The 21,156-nt window shown below is 43.2% G+C and overlaps 1 long non-coding RNA gene across 1 annotated transcript; it reads left to right on the forward strand.

Annotated features, from left to right (window-relative positions):
* The first annotated feature begins 9,618 nt into the window (after window positions 1-9,618).
* On the forward strand, window positions 9,619-20,899 carry LOC110359882 (uncharacterized). Its single transcript, XR_002415369.2, has 3 exons — window positions 9,619-9,971; window positions 19,990-20,044; window positions 20,823-20,899. It is a non-coding gene; the product is annotated as an uncharacterized LOC110359882 (long non-coding RNA).
* Window positions 20,900-21,156: the final 257 nt, after the last annotated feature.

Genomic DNA, 21,156 nt, shown 5'->3' on the forward strand with positions numbered 1-21,156 from the left:
CTTCTGAGACATGTCGCAACTCTCAGCATCTGTAGAGTGTCAAGGCAGCAAGAACAGCTATTTCTCTTTGTCCTGACAGGGAGGGAGAGGCACTCGAACAGTGAGCTGAGAGGGATAACTGCTGCAGTGTGTTTTCACCTGGGGAATGATTAAAGTAAGATTTGTAATTTTTGCTTAGGCAGGAGGGGAGACATAACATTGAACTTTACTCTCCCATCATCCTTTAGACTTCTGCTAGTGACATCTCTTTTTCTCTCTGTTGTAGCTAAAGAGGGTTAAAGAGGTAGGTTAAACACCTGATGCATTGGTCAGGCTGTTGGACCAAAAGGAATGCAGAAAAGCAGGCCAGCTGCCTGCAGAGCATATCAGCCTTGCTACCTCCTGCAAGCTACAGAAGCCCTCTCTTACTAGAGCTTATTCCTCTGGATGGGACAGAAAGAAGGATTTATTGGTTGCTACTTCTCTTGACCCAGGCACAGCTCTGTCTGGGCTGGTTTTATAAGCTGGAAAAATGTCACAAGTCTAGCTGAAATTTGCTCTTGCAGCCTTTACCCTACAGGCATACCTCAAGGGCCAGTTTCTCTCTGTTGCTTCTTGAAGTGCTTTAATCATCCACAAGTTGAAGGAACTTTGCTGTCTGAAACCATTTGAATACAAACTGCCTGTTGTTCAAATATTCTCCAAGTCAGGATTTCACAAGATGCAGCCAGTGACCCTGTACAATTATTTGTAAACCATACACTTGTACCAGAGTGGTGCTCAGAAATCTTTTCTGCTGAAGAGCAGGAAGATAAGGCCTGGACCTCAATGCTTCCTGGTCATTATCTCAAGCCGCAATTCATTTAAACACTCTAAGTGAGTTTGTTGCTGCCAAACCAGCTGTAGCTGTAGTACAGCTTCAAATTACTATGACTTTAGTAATTTCAAAGCACACATTTCACCATCGAGTTCCACAGAAAGTAACTCTTGGTGGTGTTACAAGTAATGGGAAGTGGCTCTTTCTCACCAGGGAGCAATTGCTGTGCAGCATGCAAGGGTTCTGAAACTGTTATGCTTGGGTAGGAGCAGAGAGATCTCTCATCTCTGTCAGTGAGACAGAACAAGTTAAATTTTGAACTCTATCTCAGGGTTCTCAAGTGAAACAAGATGCTTCAGAGCTACCACCTCTATCAGAAACCTCTAACCCATTCAGCAGTCCCCATATTCTCTGTATTGTATTGCTGGTGATACACACAGATCTATAACCATTTGGGAAGTCTGGCAGAGCATGAACAAAATAACAACCCAAAACAGAGTTACATGTCAGCTCAGTTTGTGGGTTTTGAGTTGAAGGTGCAGAATAAATTAGACATCTAGCCACTAGTGTTGGATGCACAGTACACTTCTGGGGCTGAGTCGATCTTTCTGGGAGAATACATTCCCTCTGATTGCTGACAATGTATGGTTCTGCCAAACTTTTGGTGCCTTGAAATCTACTTTCTGGAGAAACACATCTCATCACATCCTAAAACCTCATTGTTGGCTCTTAACTATTTTGAAACGTAATTGCACCCTATAGCTGAAAGGCAAATGAAAGAAACAATCTCTTCAAGCCCCAAAGTAACAGTGAAGTCACAGGAAATATACACTGAAGAAAGGGAAAGGAGAAGGCAGGAAAAGAGTGATGAAAAACAAGATAATAGAAGCAATAACAGAACATTCACACTATTATGTACACTAGACTTCGAGGATCCCTCTTTGAATTATTTTAGGTAATTTTTGCACCAGTTTATAATTTTGACTTTCACTTCAGGATGTGACAATGAGTTACAGTATCACAGTATGTTTGGGATTGGAAGGGACCTCAAAAGATCATCTAGTCCAATCCCGCTGCTGGAGCAGGAACGCCTAGGTGAGGTCGCACAGGAACATGTCCAGGCGGGTTTTGAATGTCTCCAGAGAAGGAGACTCCACAACCTCCCTGGGCAGCCTGTTCCAGTGCTCTGTCACCCTCACTGAAAAGAAGTTTCTTCTCAAATTTAAGTGAAACCTCTTGTGTTCCAGCTTGATCCCATTACCCCTTGTCCTATCATTGTTTGCCACCGAGAAGAGCCTGGCTCTGTCCTCGTGGCACTCACCCTTTATATATTTATAAACATTAATAAGGTCACCCCTCAGTCTCCTCTTCTCCAAACTAAAGAGACCCAGCTCCCTCAGCCTTTCTTCATAAGGGAGGTGCTCCACTCCCTTAACCATATTCGTTGCCCTACGCTGGACCCTCTCCAGCAGTTCACTGTCCTTCTTGAACTGAGGGGCCCAGAACTGGACACAATATTCCAGATGGGGTCTCACCAGGGCGGAGTAGAGGGGAAGGAGAACCTCTCTTGATCTACTAACCACTTGTAATAATCCCCTTGTAATACACCCCAGGATGCCATTGGCCTTCCTGGCCACAAGGGCACAGTGCTGGCTCATGGTCATCCTGTTGTCCACCAGGACCCCCAGGTCCCTTTCCCCTACACTGCTCTCTAATATGTAATTTCCCAACCTATACTGGAACCTGGGGTTGTTCCTGCCCAGATGCAGGACTCTACACTTTCCCTTGTTAAATTTCATTAGGTTATTTCCTGCCCAACTCTCCAGCCTGTCCAGGTCCCGCTGGATGGCAGCACAGCCTTCTGGCGTGTCAGCCACCCCTCCCAGCTTAGTGTCATCCGCAAACTTGCTGATAGTACACTCTATTCCCTCGTCTAAATCGTTAATGAATATATTGAATAATAATAGCCCCAGTACTGACCCCTGAGGCACTCTAGATACTGGAGTCTAGTGTACATACTGAATACTAGATACTAGAATACTGAATACTGATACTGAATACTGATACTAGATACTGAAGTCTAGTGTACATAATAGTGTGAATGTTCTGTTATTGTTTCTATTATCTTTTTTTTTCAGCACTCTTTTCCTGCCTTCTCCTTTCCCTTTCTTCAGTGTATATTTCCTGTGACTTCATTGTTACTTTGGGGCTTGAAGAGATTGTTTCTTTCATTTGCCTTTCAGCCATAGGGTGCAATTACGTTTCAAAATAGTTAAGAGCCAACAATGAGGTTTTAGGATGTGATGAGATGTGTTTCTCCAGAAAGTAGATTTCAAGGTACCAGAAAGTTTGGCAGAATCATACATTGTCAGCAATCAGAGGGAATGTATTCTCCCAGAAAGATCGACTCAGTTTGACAGGTAAATGATGCACACAAAATTGAAAAAGAATTATGGCCTTGGTGAGCCTGTTCAGGCAGCAGCCTTCAAGGAAATCACTGTGTGGAAAAGCTCTTCTATTGCAGAATTGCAGTCTAATAATTAAAATTATTTTTGCCTACTTATTGTGTTACAGGAACAAGTGAAAAATCATTCTCTGATCGCATTCTCTACATCAGCCTGGAGATTCGGTGCGTTCCCCTTCAGTCATCTTCTTTTTAAGTAAGAGAAGCCTAATCTGTTTCTTCTCTGATGCTGCTTGAAGCCATTTTGTGTCTCTCATCAACAGTGTCACCTAAACTTTCCTAGTTCTGAAGAAGAAAGGGCATAGCAACAGGATCACTAAGACGACAAGTGGATTCAAGGTGTTAACATATTATCTAAGTACACTGTGGCACAACTGTATTTTCTTAACATCTTCTAACATCCTTTGGGCTTTTTTGGCCTCTGCAGGGCACTGTGTAGGATGAGGAAGGCTCATGCGTCCAGTCTAGACCTTTTTGGAAGGTCTTTGAGTTTTACTGCCACAGTCTGAAAAGACCATAAAGAAACAATAGGCAAAGTTTTTGGCAGCTTGGAGAATAGTGGTTCTAGGGGTGGTGAAAATTCTGCTCTAGGAAGACATCTGAATGAGGTTCATGAGGGGAAAGAGGGAAAAACTAAACAAAGCCTCTTTGGTTTGGGCTAACATAGCATGGAACACAAGATCCTGAATATGAATCAAAAGCTTGAGTCTACCTCAGGCTACTCCTCAGGCCTTAAGTAAAGCTACGGTCCCAAATTGTCCTGTTTAGACTGCTGCTGCCAGAGCATGCTTGGGCCAAAGAGCACTATGGGATCAAGGATGGCCGGCACAACTCTGGTTCTTACATCTGCACTGTGGTATGTCCTGGAGGGACCTGACATGTATTAATATATGTTGTCTCCTTTTCTGCGGCTTTAGGAACATGGAAAAAATGATCCTTTTCATGCTGCTTGGTGCAGCTCCCTCACAGAGGTCAGTACAAACATTTTTTCTAAGCACTTAAAATATATAAAGTCTGATATTTCTGTTGCTAGAGGATTAGATAAGCTTCAGCAAATTGTCATGACCACCTTTTCTCCCCAGGCCTGCAGTGTCTTGGAGATTCTCATTTCAGAGGGCTGGTGTCTTCTGAAATGGGCAGCCTGAGCAGAGTAGCTGTGGCTGTGCTGCTTTCACTATAAGAATTGCATTACTTTGAATGTGCTGAATTTCCTTTTGGTTTAAATTCTGGAAAGTTAAGAGAAAAAGGAGGGGCTTCCTCTTAAGATTTTGTTTTCCTTCATCAACCAAGTTTATGTTGAACTGCCTTTGGACAAATACTTCCTGAAAGTCAGTAGTTGAAGTCCATGGTGTTGCATAGGGATAAGTGAAGGCAGTTTCTGATTAGTCTGCATTACAGGGTGTGCAAAGGGGACAGACACAGTCTGAAGTCTCAAATCACAAGTTACATTTGTATTTCTTTGCTTGTAAATGAAGTATATTTGACATGGAATTGGTGGGACAACAAGCATGGTGCTTACCTGCTGTTATGCAGCACAGTGGAACTAAACCCTCATACTCAGAAATCACAAATAGAGCCCGAAAAAACTCTTAACGCTGGTGTAAACTCGATGAGATGTGGCATTGTAGCCTACATATTGTGAATTGCATTTATTTGCTAATCATCTTTATGAATTCAGGGGTCAAACATTTTAATATCTTTCTGTAACCCCGTGGTCTAGAAAGGTACTTATTTTTCCTTTTTTTCTTTAAAATCAAAGGTGGAAATCTGATGTAATTGCCTGAGTTGCAGCTATAAAAGGGAAAGATTGCTCTGAGATTAAGAGTGCTGTCGCTATAGCTGGTGATACTACAGATTAGTGTCTGAGAAGTGCTAGTCCAGGCCCCTCCTCAGCCTTCTGGAAAACCCATGTCTTTGATTCCTCTTTCCAGTTTTGTTTCATGAGACTTCTCTCTTCTGGTTGGTCTATCAGCAACAATATACTTTATCCTGAGGACCCGGCATCCCTTTAAGCTGCAACACTTGACATACTTTAAACAAGTATCACTGCTGTGATTATGTTGTCATTATGATATGACCTTTTAGCCAAATACCCAGGGTAATGTCTAGGGCTCCTTCTGTGGAATAAAGGAAACTGTGGCTCCATCTCCATCCCAGGACTTGTGTCTCTAGGAAGGATGGCTGAATCTTTTCTAGTCATTCATACAGCTTTCCTCTTACTCCTTACTTCTCCCCAGCCCCAAAATACAAAGAGCCTGTTTTCAGATGTCCCACTGTTTTTTACTCATGCCAGTGCTGCTCTGGATGCACATCACTGGTACCTGGAGCGAAGGATGTTCTCTGTCAGTCTGCGTGGCCAGATCCCATTACGTTCTGCAGGGACTGCAGCAGTCCCTGCTTTGGCCAAAGATACAGCAAAGTCAGTTCCTCTCTCTAGCAGCTGGATTTACTAAAAGCTCAGGGTGAGATGAGTTCTGTTTTTATGACACCTGCTCAACACACTCTATAAATGAGCTAACTGAGAAACTCAGAACAAAAAAGAGCCTGTGAGCTAGTTTCTCTTCAGACAGACCTGTAGTCTTGCAGAACACAACCTTTTCCCCTGTCTTCTCAGTGAAACCCAAGCCTCCTGTCTTGGCTCAAATCTTTTCTTTTGTACAGTCAGAGTGACCTCCCACCTGAGGCTTGCCTGCCCCATTTGTAAGCCCTTAAATAATGATAATGCACACAACTTCCTCCCAAACAAGAGAACTTGTCAGATGAACCATGGGTAAAAGCACAATCATTTATACGAATGATGCTATTCAGGGGTATTGTTTCTCTTTCTCCTCAGTGGAAGGAAAAAGATTCTTGCCTCCCTCCCCACCAAATCTTATAAAGGCAGTGTCAGTGCAGTACTAGGTTTATTCAGACTCAAGGTCACTCTGCTGTAGATGTACTATATACTAAGGATGCAGCTCACAAAACCTCACTGTGTACCAGTGTCTCTTCAAGATCACATCAGAGATGGCCTGGAGAGGGGGCTAGATCAGACAGACCTTCCCTTGCTGCAACATTGCATGTGGTTCTCTTGCACTGTGTCGTAGCTAGTTTTTGCCTGGCTCTAAAGTTTACTCATACTTTATGTGAGTGTGGTGTATCTAATACAAGAAGTCTCTAATTTGAGTTGAGAATTAGCTAACCATCTGTGGAAAATTCTTCATGGAGGAAACAATCACAATGCGTTCCAGCTTCTCTTAGAGACTGTGGCTTCTGGTATCATTTTGGAGTGGGCAGCAGGAAATTACAGTGAATCTGTTACACATTGAAATCCCTCATAAGCTACAAATAATGTATATTAGAGCCCCTTCGCATCTTGGGACTGAAAGAAGGGTGTCTGCCCTGATGCACACAGTACATATAGTGGACATGCTCTAGTCTGCCAAGGGTCAGAAAGGATTGTCACTGTAAATACCTGTGCTGTTCTGCACAGTCCTTCTTTGTTTCATTGTGCCACTTCAGTTGACACAGCGTGTCATGCTTGCCATAGTGATCCTGTTGGCATCTTTTAGATTTACGTAAATTCTGATGTGGATGAATTCAGCTGCTTCCTCTTGAAAACCTTTCTCGGGTGACTTTCATGCTTCCCCCACACAGCCCTGTTCCTTGAAGTCAGTGGGAGATCTGGCTGTGGTGAAAAGTCAAGATCAGACCTGTAAATCAGATGACAAAGTGAATTAGTAGGAAATACTCTTGGGGAACAACATATTCCTCTCCCATCAGTTAAAAGCACAGGGAATGGCTCCGGAATAGCTTCCCTCAGACACATAAGAGACTATATTTCAGCAGCATAATGATCTAATAGAACTTTCTAATAGTTTGAGGACGTAAAGGCATGCTTGTACTAAATAAATTTTTCAGGCCATCTAATAAAATCAATTTCTGAAGAAGGACACGCAAATTTGTGTGTTTGCTCCAAGAATGATTTCAGACCTCTTGTGTAGCATTAGCATATCCTGTGGCAGAGCCCAGTCCCCAACAAATTGACATGCTGCATACTATGCCCAGAAATGTTTGATGTGGCTATTTGGCTATTCAAGCTTCAGGTCCTCAGCCCTAAGGGATCATATTCTGCTGTGTCCAAATATCTTAGGTATTCTGAAAGTCACCCTTATTCACTGGCTCCTCCAGAAATATCCGTGGCACATCACTGTGGAAATTATGTGCCACGTCTGTCCTTTTGTTTGCTGTGTTTATTTACTTAATATTATTCCAGCTTTCTTCCTGACTTTCTTCTCTCTTCATTGTTTCATAAGCTAGTGGTACTTAGCCTGTTGTGGGTCATAAGTCATCAAAAGGTTTCCCATGACATCATTGCAAATATAATAAAAATGCATAAAAACATGCCCACGCACGCAGAGGACCAAAGTGGAGAGATGGAAATAGTAAATGAATGTGCAGGTTTTCACTGACAGCAGTTGCAATGTTTTTGGTACTGTTTGCTCATGTGAGCTGCTCTGGCACAAGCCAATTCTTAGACTTTGTCCCCAGAAAATTAGATGGGCTTCCATTAGAAAACAGATAGAGAAATGGCCTTGCCAGTGCTGAACATCTCTGCTCATGTTGCCTGCACTTGCGGCATTTCCTGTGTTCCTCCCTTGCCCATGTTGCCATGGGTCTGCTTGTGCCACCACCCCATCTTGGGACTTTCTGTATTGCTTACAGGGCAGTGTTTGTGCAGCTGAGTGTCTTTTCATGAGCTGTTTCATCATGTTGCTTGAATCATGAACAGCAGTGGGGCTAATAAAAGAACCTTTGAATGCTCTACAGATGGAAGATGTCATACTGGGAAAATCAATCCACAGATCTGCTCTTTGATGGAATCTAGCTGCAGGCAGATGCTTTCATGTACAACAGCATCTTCCCAGACAGATTATTTCCTTGCTTACATTGTGTATAGTCATGCAAGTCCTGGGATAAGCAGCTTTGTACTGCAGCCCTTTTATAAAAACAGCTAGAGTTCCTTTCTCATCCAGTCTGCTTCCCTTTGGAGGTGTTTGGAGATGAATGAAAGAGAAAACAGACTGGCAGTGACCATCTGACTCAGTAAATCTAGTCCCAGGGTTAACAAATAGTGATTCAACAGCAGATTGCAGGAGAGACCCTTTCAAGGCATGTGAGCTGCAGCCACATCTCCACGCAGCCCCCAGTGCAATACACACTGAGATAAATGAGCAAATATCTAGCATGTCCAGTTGCTGAGAAAAGGGAGGAAGTTGTTTTGTCAGCATTTCCATCCAGTTTCCTCACAATTTTTAAGGTTAAAAAAAAAAAAAATTAGTACATCCATCTCTATTGCTAGGAGTGGAATGACAAAGATCAAATAGGAGCTCTGTTCAGGCAGCTGTGCAGAAATGGTCTGTGTTCTCATCAGAAGACAAGACACATTGAAACATGTTGTGATACTTTATTCTATTACTCATTATTGCATTTGTACCTAGAAACAGCATGAAACTCCCAACAGGCCAAGTGTTACACTTACCAAGCTCCAGAGAGCCACCATAAACAGAGAAAATGGCATCTCTTTGTACATGCAGATCTCTCATCACACACTGAAACAGTAATAAACCCAACTACCCAACTCATTACATTTTTATGAGCCTACGTTTTGGGCGGGAGTTTCTTTTTAGTGAGATTTTGTTTGGTATCCATTTCCAACAGCTAAAACTAAAAAGAGTAAATTACCATTTAATCCAACCTAAAGTGACTCAGTTACTTCTTCGAGGTTTGTTTGTTTTTCATCTCAATGCCAGTTATTGAATATTAACAGCTTTCCACAAGAGAACTTCTAGATCACAGGATCACAGAATCGACTGGGTTGGAAAAGACCTCAGAGATCATCAAGCCCAGCCCTTGGTCCATCTCCAGTCCATTGACAAGATCATGGCACTAAGTGCCATGTCCAGTCTCTGTTTAAAAACCTCCAGGGACGGCGAGTCCATCACCTCCCTGGGCAGGCCATTCCAATGCCTGACTACTCTCTCTGTAAAGAATATATTTCTAATATCCAGCCTAAATTTCCCCTGGCAGAGTTTAAGCCCATGTCCCCTTGTCCTATTGCTAACTGCCTGGGAGAAGAGACCAATCCCCACCTGGCTATAACTTCCCTTCAGGTAGTTATAGAGAGTGATGAGGTCACCTCTAAGCCTCCTCTTCTCCAGACTAAGCAACCCCAGCTCCCAGTGCCAGTTCAGAGGAAACACAGGAAAATACAGTGTAGTGTGAAGGTTTGTGAACTTTTTAAAATGAGGATTGTGGCTTGCAATGAGCATTGCCTCCTAGCACACCTTCCCAATCTATTTGCCTTTGTAATGCCCTAAACACACCTTGTGGCAATGTGAAAAGGCATTTATTTACATGGAAAAGCAACCTTGGGATAGTGCCAATATGCCTTGTCTTTGGTATGAAAAGCAAGTGGGCTTTGTCTTTAAAAAGTTTTTCCTTTTTTTAACTTTTATTTATTATTTTATTTCTCATTGTATATTTTTCTTCCTGTTTTGCTGCCCACAGCCCTGGAAGCTTATTTCCACCAGGAGATGCACCTGTGCATTACCCATGGACAAGAGAAGTTGGCTCTGCTCCACATCACGCATGAGAGGGGCTGTTAAAGAAGAACAGGCAGAGTGAAATTCCGCCTGAGGCATTTGCATTCAGCCATCCCCAAATTCCCACGTAAGTATTGCTAAAATTTAAACCAGGTATTATTATTTGGCAGTTCTGGCTGTGGGGCACAGCACTATACATATATAATAGTCTGTCCAGCTTTCTTACACAAAATTTCAGTGACTTCCTTATAACAATTTGGTCTTTTTATTGTTTTGCTGTTTGTTCTTCCAAAGTGCGGAAAGGTTATTTCACTTCAGATCTCAGAGTTAATGGCAGACAAAAGGAAGTGAGTGTGAAGTAGCTTATATGCGCACTGTGAAAACCTGGTGCCCTTTCTGTTTATAGGTCTACTTTAACTTTCATTCACTTAGTTGCTATTTTGGTATGGCAAACATTCCATCTCTCAGGGGAAGTACGTTAGCAGTATAGGTGAGCAGGATGGAGAAAACATTGGTCATGCAGACAAATATTTAATGGCCCTAGAAACCATTGCCATTCCCAGAAACCATATATAACCAAAGTGATATTGAAGTGAAGCTTCCCTTGCACAGTCATTCAGCTAATAAGCAGAGCAATGTTTCGAGGTAAACCAAAACCTTTTTAGTGACTTCATATATTTTATTAAATTTTAAATCAAAGGAATTTTGAATATTTCTGATCTCAGTGGAATAGATTTTTCTGATAAAATCAATACCCGTGGTCACTTGTGCTATGCTCTGCTTTCTGGATAGAGAGCTGGCTAACAAGCATTAAAAAGCTTTAGGTGGGATTTTTAGTCCTGGACAAGGGGTTTCCTTAGCTGTTCAGAATCTCACATATTTCTGTTACAGTGCAGCCAGGGTTGGTCGAGAGTCCATATCACCAGGCAGGCCCATAGTGCTCAGAGAGATCTGAGGTCGGGCGGGAAGGTGACCCACAGGTTGAAATCAGTGCCCTGATCAATTAAGATTATTACTTAACTTCTAACATGGCTAAACTGATATGCAACAAGTTTAATTCCCATGGTAGCACAAAGCAGAAAAGCGTGGGTTTCCAGAGGTTCGTAGACTCTTCACAAGAGAGAGAGATGAACAACTTCATGGTTGGATGGCCTATCACATTGAGCCAGGAGCTCACATTGGTTATCTCCAACTGCCCCTAACTGCTCAGCCCCAATGACCAGGCACCCATCTGCATCTGTTTGAAATAAGAGTAGTGTTTGTCTTGAAACAAGTTTATGAATAATTTTTACACAGACCTATGCTCTGGTAGCCTCTGTGACACTTCTGAAAGCAAGGGGTCGTCCCAGTACTGCTTGTTGGTGATGGTGGGACTTCAAAATAGGGGAATGCTTGGAAGTGGGTGGTTCAGAGATAAGCTGTCAGCTGTAACTAGATATCAACTACATTGCCATTGTCTGTGCTGCAGAAGGTGTGAGAGACTCTGTAAGCCCACTTTGCCAGCAGGTATGAAATTATCTGAGATAGAACTGCTGATAAAAGGGGTTCAGTCTTTGTGAGATAGGTAAGTTAGGCAGGTGTCGCTCTTGCACAAGCTGTAGCCATAGCCATACTGCATATGACAGGTGCGGTTGCAGTATAAAAGGGAAGATCGGAGTTTCACAGCAGATGGGCTGGTATGAGTCTGTTCTCAGCCCAGTATTCTGTGGACCACATTGTTAAATGGTGGACATCTGTCTCTACACACGTATTATTTTCTCTGGCCAGAGCTCTCACATCTTTCAGAGGCTAAAATCTGTTTAAGTCCTGCTCATTTCTTCAAGAGAAAATGGATAATTTCAGGTGAAGGCCAAATCCTGGCTTTGTGCTATAGCTGCCTACAGTGATTAGTGATGATGCTGTCCCTGGAGTAGGTGGAGAGTTTGCTTGTTCTATCCGCTATGCTTAAGGGTCTCTCTGCTTGAGTATATCAGTAGTCCTTGACCATACTACAGCCATACTTACAGTTAACACCTTCCTCCACATTGTCATTATTTATCAGTCATCATAGTCATAATGTCTTAGATCATTCCTTTACTTGTTCACTGGCTTGGCTGATTGATAGATGATATTCTTAAAGAACCAGAGTTGTTGGTTCCTGCTTTCTTTTCCCATTTTTATCCAATAATAGTTTTATCCACCAATACAGACCTTTTTTGCATACTGAAGTGTCTTCTCACTGAACACTTATGTTTACCTGCTGAACAGGCAGGGCTTCCTTCAGAGAAAAAGTCTGAGACATTGGCTTAAATTGAAGCAACATCATGAAGGAAAATTCTGGACATGGTCTGATGTAGCCCGTAATTCAAGGCCTTACGTGAAGCACATGTATGAGCAGGCAGAATGAAGGTTCATTGTGAATTGTGACTGCTGAGCTTGAGAACCTCAATAATACTGCAGCGCAAGCTGGGAGAGGGAACTGTACATGTGTCATCTCACTGACACTTGAAGCAGGCATTTCCAGAGAACTGTTTGCTAAACTATGGCCAATCTGAATGCTACTGAATTTAATGGGAAACCAAGAGACTTGACATGTGTCACTTACCACACGAAAAATTGCTGATATATTTGGCATGAGGACATTAGACAGCCAGGTCCAGATACTCACAGATCCTTTTATCCAACAAGAATTAAGGGTCTTACTGTCTTTGAGGATCTGGCATTTCTGCCACGATTTGGGGGTGTCCAGATGTGTTCTAACATAATGTCATGTCTCAGGAGTCACAGGAAGCTCCTGTATATTTCTTGTATGTCAGTTATTGTGGAGCTAATAGAAAGGCTAAAAAAAAAAAAAAAAAAAGAACAAAAGGAAAGAGGAGTAGAAAACTGCTTTCCTAATTCATCACCTTTACTGTCTCTTCCCTGGAGCACAGAGAGAAGTCAGCAGCAAAAATTGTGCTTTAGAAATTTCCTGGATCAGAAATGTGGAGTTTGATTCATTGCTAATAAAGAAAACCAGGAGTTATGGGAGAGCTTACCAGTTAGGGGACTCTGTAGTGCTTTGGGACAGGTACAAGCATCTGCCACAAGCATGTTTCCTTCCTATGGGAGAGGCACCTCTTGCCGCATTTTTCTCACATCTAATCCTGACTACTAATAGTCACAGGTCTTTGTTTACCAACGCTGCCTTTATAAGGTTACATGAATCATTTTAATCAGTGTTGTAGCCAGGTTAGAAACCTAGTTGTAACATAAGGCACACTGACTGCTGCTGAAGGTCTCCCTCTAGCTCAGGGTGAAAGATTTACTTCAAATGTGAACACCTGCCCTGCAACCATTTAACTGTACTCTTTATTTCAACTCAGAGTTTTGCAGGACAGTTTCTCGGCCTGTCGTATTAGCACCAGACTGCTTGGTTTCATGCTCCTTTCAGAACTTCTCCAGGTTACACTGGCATGAGGATATAGGTGCCTCCTTTACCCAACACCTATCCCCAGCTTCTACCCACCATCTAGTTCCTTGGATCTTGTGCTTGCAAAATAGTCTTTGCACCTCAGCTGGGACAAGGAGGAATTAATATCAAGCAACTCCCCTCAATCTCTCACCCCTCTTAACCCAGTTTGGGCTACAATGGCCAAAATCTGCTAGTCAGTGACTTAGTTGACTGCTATCAATACACATATTTTCTTCTGGTTATGGACACAAAATAAGAGTTCTTGTCATTTTCCTGGTAGATACTGAGGACACAAACGCAAAATGGCATTTGCTTCAAGCTATTGGTTGCTTTATGAAAAAAAAGTATACCCTTAGTGATCTTATGACCAAAAGTAGCCCCTTTCTATTTCCGTGGCAGGTCAGCCAGGCATTATGCAGGAGGTTTTTGTGGAGCCACAAGTCTCAGTTTGAAGAAAACTGAGAACCTGTTACTTCAACTTGCCTCTAATTGCATGTGGGAGTATCTGAAGAGGTGGAAAGTCTTCCACTAGATGGAACAGTAGAAGAGAGAACTTCCTTTATCCTTTTCTACAGTCAGTTTGTAGAAGCGAAGAACTTTACAAGCATATCATTCAACAGGCGTCACACTTTCTCTCCATCCTGGGGTTAAGATCTGAGGGCAGAAGGAAACATTGAGAAGAGAGCTATCCTGTGACTATAAATGAAGATGTGTACATTGATACTGACATCTCCTATGGCTTGAGCAATCCTGGACATGGGGCGAGGTCATTCACACTTTCATGTGCTAGCCAGCGAGTTGAATTCTCACACCCTTATCTATTATACTGGCTAAGGCGTCGCTCTGTTTTCTCTTCTATCTGCATAACCAGGTGTTGAGCAACTGGAATGTCATTCCAGAAATTCTGACTGGCTTGGGCGTGTGCTCCTTAAAGGAATTACTTCTGGGAATCACTCAGGAGGGCCAAACAATATAGTTTTCAAAAATTATGTTACTGTACAGTATGCATTTAAATGAATTGCATAATATAGCATTATATAGTTGTAGAGCAGCAGACTCCTCTGCCTGCTATTTCAGAAGGTTATCCATGTCCTAGGAGCTGTGTGCTATTTACATAGTTATTATGTTTATTTATAGTATGTATATGTGCCAGCAGGGAATCAGGGTTTTTTTAATATTTTCTGTTGTTTTAAAGTTGCAGCAGCACTCTTCAGCCTCCCACAGCCACATGTCTTCATAATTCAGCCCCATCATTCGTTTAACTTGGCTACAGGCAGGACACATTCTCAAATGGAAGTGACAATGCCACAGGCACAGACGTTCAGAGGGAGCAACCTTCAACAAGGTTAAACACTACTTTCTGAGCAAAACCCTGGCATTTAGAGCAAAAGACTGTATCGTTGTGAGAAAGGGGGCACAGCATGCAGGAAAGATTGGCCAGCCAGGGAGCTGCCTTCCTGCTTAGCCCCAATCTTTCTGGGTACACATATGGGGGATTCCCCCACCAAGATCAACTGCAGGGCAGTTCCCAGCCAGAGACAGAGGGCAGAATGAACCACATATCCCTCCCAGGCACCACAGCAGCATCAGAAGCCCCCCATACTGGCCCAAACAGATTAGAAGCAGCCTTTAATGGCCAAGTCTGTTGTCTGCGTTGTTGCCACACCACATGGAGTTGCCCTGGCTTTGCTTACACCGATTCAGTGTCTGAAGGCTACCTCTCAGTCACTTGTCATCTGTACTGTTTACAGGCGGGCTGGCACTTTGGCTTTCACCTGAAGCAAATTAACTCACTCTCCAGGAAGGAAAACTCACTCCTCAGAGTGAGACCTGGTTGCACAAAAGCTCCACCCTTACAAGTAGTGTGGCAGTCTTTGGCTGTTGAAGCAGCAAACCCAGAGAGAGAACAGTTGCCAGAAGGCACGTAGACATAGCTCAGAAAAACATGAAGAAGAATTCTGCCCTTTTTCTTTACTTGATAGCTTCTATTTTTAAGCTTTTTTTTCTGGTACTTTAGGGGAAGCCAAGCGATCTGACAAAGCAGCCAAGATCAGTGGGAGTCAAAGGAAGGCAAAGCTGCAAACTCTTCAGGTGTCTGTCACCAAATTGCAATGGTCATTTTGAGCACGGGTTGCTCAACAGCCAGGACACAGAGAAGTATCTTCTGAGGGAATCACCCTGTACACTTTTGCTGGCAGGGAGCAGGCAGTAGAGAGCTGTTTGCCGTTCAGTGCAGCATAGAAATGAAGAGCTCAGTCTAGCTTGTATGTACGTAGCTCCACTGGATGTTATCTGATGGCCTAGGATACAGCTGTCTTATATTATAAATATGGTCCAAAGCTTATATAAAGACAATCAAGAGCTTTTAATAGAGGCTATGGCAAAAGAAAATAAACAGGGCCTTGAAGGGGGCATAGTCAATGTTCTCTTAGCAAGACAATGGGATTTGACAGCTGCCTTGAGTCATCAGAACTGACCATACATGCAGAATACCAAAACAATTCTTTCTGCACTTGTGTGCAATATGCCAGGCTTTAGCAACTTTTGTAAAGGTTGAGATTTCCATTTTGTTTGTATGATTCTGCTTACATCTGTGGCCAGGGCTAACATAGGTGAGTGACTATGCGGTTGTCTAACCACAATGTCTGGCTCACTGCTTGTGTGGCTTCTGAGACTCCCTCTGAATATCTAACAATTTCATTGCATCTAGATCTCCCTTAAGTCTCTCCCACTTTGAGTCTTGGTGCTCAGGGCTCCCTGAGAGTTAAAGGACAACATGCCATATTTGACACTTGAGTTCCCTGTCAGTTAGGTGCAATGAGTGACCACGGCCTGCAAACCTTTCAGACTCTAGTTAAAATTAAAGCCACAACCATGTATTCTATGTGGTCCAGGAGCAAGGCAGATGCACAGCACTGGGTCTCATCCAGTTTTCGTGGAAGTGGCTGGAAAGCCTGTCCTTTGGTAAAGCTCAGCTCCACAGCTCTTAAACTGCTGTGAATTTCCTCCCTCCACCTGCAGGGCAGTAACCCTTCCAGAGGTCTCCTGAGGTTTTGCACAGGGAAAGCAATGACGAAGTGAGCTCATATCTCCTTCCAGACTATGGCCAAGTGTGCAGCACTTAAGTGACAGATTATGCTAGCGTTAGTGCCATGACTTTGTGATATCTTGAAACATGGCCCCCTTTGGAGCATTTACAAAGATAAATTCAGCTGTAACGATAAGGACAGATACTAGTTTAAAAACTGACTGGCAATCATACCTCATATAGTTACTTAGCTTACTGTACAACCGCATTTCATCGGTGTGTTATGCAACTGCTATTAGCATTAATGAATTACAAGACTAATATACTGATACTGTTCCTAGAAACAGTCTGCCCAGGAATGCACTCTTTTGAACTCGTTAGGGGAGTTGGATGAAGCAGAGGGGACCTGCATACTTTGATGCTCTGTGGGATATCTGGATCCAAATCCAGATGTGGATCTGGTCTTCAGCCATGAATTTCAAAAGTAAAAAACAAAAACAAAAACAAACAAACAAAACCACCTCTGTCTAGAAAAACTACCTCTGTCTGGGATCAGATTTGAATTCTGGTTAGGAACATCTCTCAAATGCTGATGAGTTTGATATCCAGCCTGATGTGGATATAGGGAACCAATTTAAAAGCAACTATTTAAGACCTATATGCTGAAGAGCAAAATAAAATTCATCCCCAAGAAGATAACTTGCCATGGAAATCTCATTTAATCTTTATTTTCAGTAAGATGAAAATAACTTTCAAGTTGACGTTTATAGTACTGGTGTACAGAATTACACTTAGAAGAAGCCTCCTGACTTAAAAGGAAGATCTACAAGGGCCATGAGTGTGTAGCTTCATCCATCTCTGATAGACCACTGATGTCAAGAAATTGGTATTGGTTTCTCATGACTGAACTTTGTACTTGTTGTGGGGCTAGCAAAGTAAACCTCAGCTTTCTGGGGTTGGCAGACATGAAACTGAGGTCTCAGATTTGTGTGCTCTCTCTAAAGGCTGCACTTGGGCTCACCAAGAGCTATTTGAGTGTCCAGACCAGGCAGTGGTGCAGCTGTGTACTTAGCTTCACAAACCAGTACTGATTTTGCTTGTGCAAAATGCAAACACCCTCAATTACCTGTGGAAAATCCTCACCAAGGCTTGAGATTTCTGATCTTCTTGGATGTGGCACTTCCTATCATGTGCCCTGGCAGCTGCACAGGTCTTCATTTGGAGAAGAGCCTGGAGGAAGAGGAGGAGATGATGATAGTTTTAGTTGAAAGGCAAACGGATCAAAGGCAGGTGATTAGCATCAGAGCCTCTCATCAGGACAGGGTGTCTGAGTGCAGCCTTCCCCTGTATCTCACCCCGAGAGAGACGGGTCACTCCTTTGTTTGCATCAAAGCATCTCAGGTAAGGGGCAGCCTGTGCATGGGTCACACATCAAACAAGCAGAGGCAGGAGCCCAGACAAAACATGTGGCTGAGACCAGCAAGATGCAACTGGAGATTCCCAGGACGCTCTCAGCCAAACACGAGACCTGAAAGACTGTTGGGAGGTGGTCAGGTAATCAGAGAATAAAAGCTGGGGTTCTTGAGCACATAAACAATAGAAACCACAGAACAATTGCACTTGCTCTGGAAAATGACACCTCACTTTTGGGACCAAACAGCTGGCCAGATGCTCAGGCTTTAAAGGCAGTGACTCAAAGCTAATACCAGCCCCTGATTCACTGCCTCGTGCCTAAAAGCCACGACATCCTCAGGGCTGTCACAGAGTGGTGTTGAGGAGAAAATTGTCTCGTCACATCTCTGTTGTCTGCTTTTGTGTCAAGATACTGCATCACAGGCTGCAGTGCTGAGCCTAATGCTCATCTATGGATATAGATCAGGAAAAACTTGACTGACGAATTATTCCAGAGTAAACTGGGAATGAGAAAGGAGTCTGCAGACTTCCTTCAGGTGTTCTCATACTGTTTTACCAGCCTGAGCAATCCTGTGTTCCCTAGCCAGACTGCAGAAGTGCATTTAGCTGTCTACACATAACTTGGTCTGCGGCACCCAAGGACCCTGTGCTACTTTAGGGTGCTTATAGAGATTTAAGGGCTAAGAGATAACTGGGGGATTTTCTAAAGCACCAGAGCAGGTTAGGCGCCTAGTGCTGGAGTAGGTGGTGCCTAGAGAAAACTCCTTGAGTATATCCACCACTTTTTACCTATTGCATTTGAGTTATGGGAATAATCCTCAAAAAGCCGTGCCTTAAGCACATCATCCCAGGCCTGCCTTTCTCTAATTATCTCCTTTAGGCCCCATAGGGATCATAGCCTTTTCCAGGTAGAGATTTAGCTGTTTATTGTAAATACATAGATAGGGTGCTCTGGTGTTAATCAAATTCTGCCTTCATTGCTGTCAGTGGCATCTCTGCTTTGGGGGAAGCAGAAGTGGACTACTGAGAGCGTGAAGGGGAACCTTCATCAGCATCTTTCCACCTCGCCCCTGTGCTTTTCTAGGGTGCAGTGCCAGGGATCAGATCACCCTTTCTACCATTAACTCTGGCAGTCTGTATTAATTAATGCTGTCCCTGTAGCTTTGTAGTGCATGCTTGGCACCCTAGCATTAGCCATCTGAAGAGGAGACCTCGGTGTCCGCTGATTGTCTGCTGTCAGTGGAAAGGTGGTAGGTTCACCAAGAGGGCAGTTTGTTGCCCTGTGTCAGGTAACTCCTCAAGAATGGTACTGTGAACTCTGAGGAGATGAATCTGGACAAAACAGATTGTTGTGTACGCAGAGGAGGCTGTGGACTTGCCACAAGTACTGTTTTCCTAAGATGTGCAGCGTACACAGTTTTGCAAGGTATTTGTTGTTTACAACTATTTAGAAATCATCTTGTATTCCACTGAAAGTGGAAAAAAAGTCTTCTGTAGGGCTGGGCCTGTACCTTCAGCTGCCATTTTTTATCTCTTTTCCATAGTCCTCCATACTGGGTTTAGCTGTGGGAAATATTCCCAGATCTGTATATTTATGCATAGTCAGTGTACACAGAATTGTACGTGTATGCTCAGCTCCCATTGTCAGCGAAAATAACATATGTTTAATGTTGTCTTGGGATATACGTGCTCTGAGGCACGTGTCTTTGGTCTGAAGTAAGCTCCCTCTCCACAAAAATCTGTCAAAGGAGAGTTTGACTTGTAGGTCCCACAGAAAAACCTCCATGTGCAGATGGTTTCATTCACTCGTATAGTTACTGTTCAAAGGACTGGGAAAACCTTCACTGTTTCCCAATCAAAGCAGCAGCAAAGAAATCTGCTACAATTATATCTGTCATAAACGCAGAGGAAAGAAGAAATCACAAAGAGCAGAAAGGAGAAGAGAGTTCTCCTGAAGTCCAAATGTTTGGTGTTAACACAATTTTCTTCATGCCCAATTAGAGCCTGATACTCTTTTGTATGCCAGTTTTACAGTCTTGGATGCAGCCTAAAAATAACCTGGGAGGGATTTTTTTTTTTTTTTTTTTCTCAGAGGCACAGATGAAGCTTAAAAAATGCTTCCTATGACTAGTTGCCAAACAACCACAAAACAAAACCACCCCTAAAGTTACAGGGGAAAGGGACAACTTTAGCAGAATGTAAACCTCTCTTGAGTTTTGCCCGTCTCTGGCGAAAAGAGACTGACATACTTTTCTCTCATTCTTTCTGCAGATTGGCTGCTGATGCTCTGCTCTCTAAGTAGGCCCACTCCAGCTTTGTGGAAGAGGTGAGAGTGAGTCTGCATGTACAAAACGTGTACACAACAAAAATGTGCCTGTGGTACTGTTCCATCCCAGAAAGACAGTGCTTGCCTGCCCACATTTGTATTCTTTGTGGAGCTCCTAGGATATAAAAGCAACCCTCTCTGCCAAGTAAGGAAGAAGATGATGCAAATAAAATGTGGTTAGCTGCAGGAGATAGAGAGATGTGGCCATGTGCACAGACAGCTAGGCAGAAATTCATCCTGCAGGTTCAAGCATTTAGGGCAGGGGCCACAATGTATAGTGGGCTACTTTACCTTGCTGATAATTTCTCTGCTCTACTACGCTGTCACTGCACCAGTGACAGTGAGGGACAAAAATTTCTCAAAATACTAACATTTCTTGACCTTGGCATACCAAACAAGAAACCCTCTTCAGAAAGTCTTCAGATGCACTTGTGGTGGGGCTTTTGGCCCAGGGATCCAACTGTGTAAAAAGGATGTGCTAGGGCCTCGTATATGAATTACTTCAGTCCAGATCTGCTCCTATCATGCCATGTTTGATGATATCCACTGACATAGCCACTCTGAATTTTACATAGCTTCACCCAGGTGAATGCGTCAGGGCTGTAAGGTGTATGTTTCCTCAGGTAGTGGCTAATCAAGGAAATACATGGGTTGTGATGTGAGAAAGTGCAGTAGCAGGTCTGTGGTTTCTCCAGAACCAGAAATCACTGAAAAAGGAAACAAGCTAGAGGGGTTAGGTCCAACGTTTCTGTTTTAACTGTACATTCTCTCCTCCCAGGGCAAACAGACATAGAGATGAAGACAGTGTCATTGTGCATTGAACAGGCTGTGGAAGATGAAAGATGGCAGTGAAGGCAAGTCCTCGCTTTTATCAAATCTACACTAGTAATCCTCACACCACAGTTGACTCCCTTTGGAATAACTGCACTAACAAGACCCTCCCTCCTCATACAGGACAATGACAGCAGGACTTAGAGCCATGGTTCCCAGACCTGGGGAACATCAGCTTGAAGCAGGCTGTCTTTGTGGTTGTTTCAGGTGGGAGTCTGATAATGAAGGAGCAGGAGAGTCTGCCAGAAAAAGTGCAAGGGTCATCAAACAGAGTTGTTAAC

Source organism: Columba livia, chromosome 4 (assembly GCF_036013475.1).
Source record: "Columba livia isolate bColLiv1 breed racing homer chromosome 4, bColLiv1.pat.W.v2, whole genome shotgun sequence".
In the NCBI taxonomy this organism is placed as follows: Eukaryota; Metazoa; Chordata; class Aves; order Columbiformes; family Columbidae; genus Columba; species Columba livia.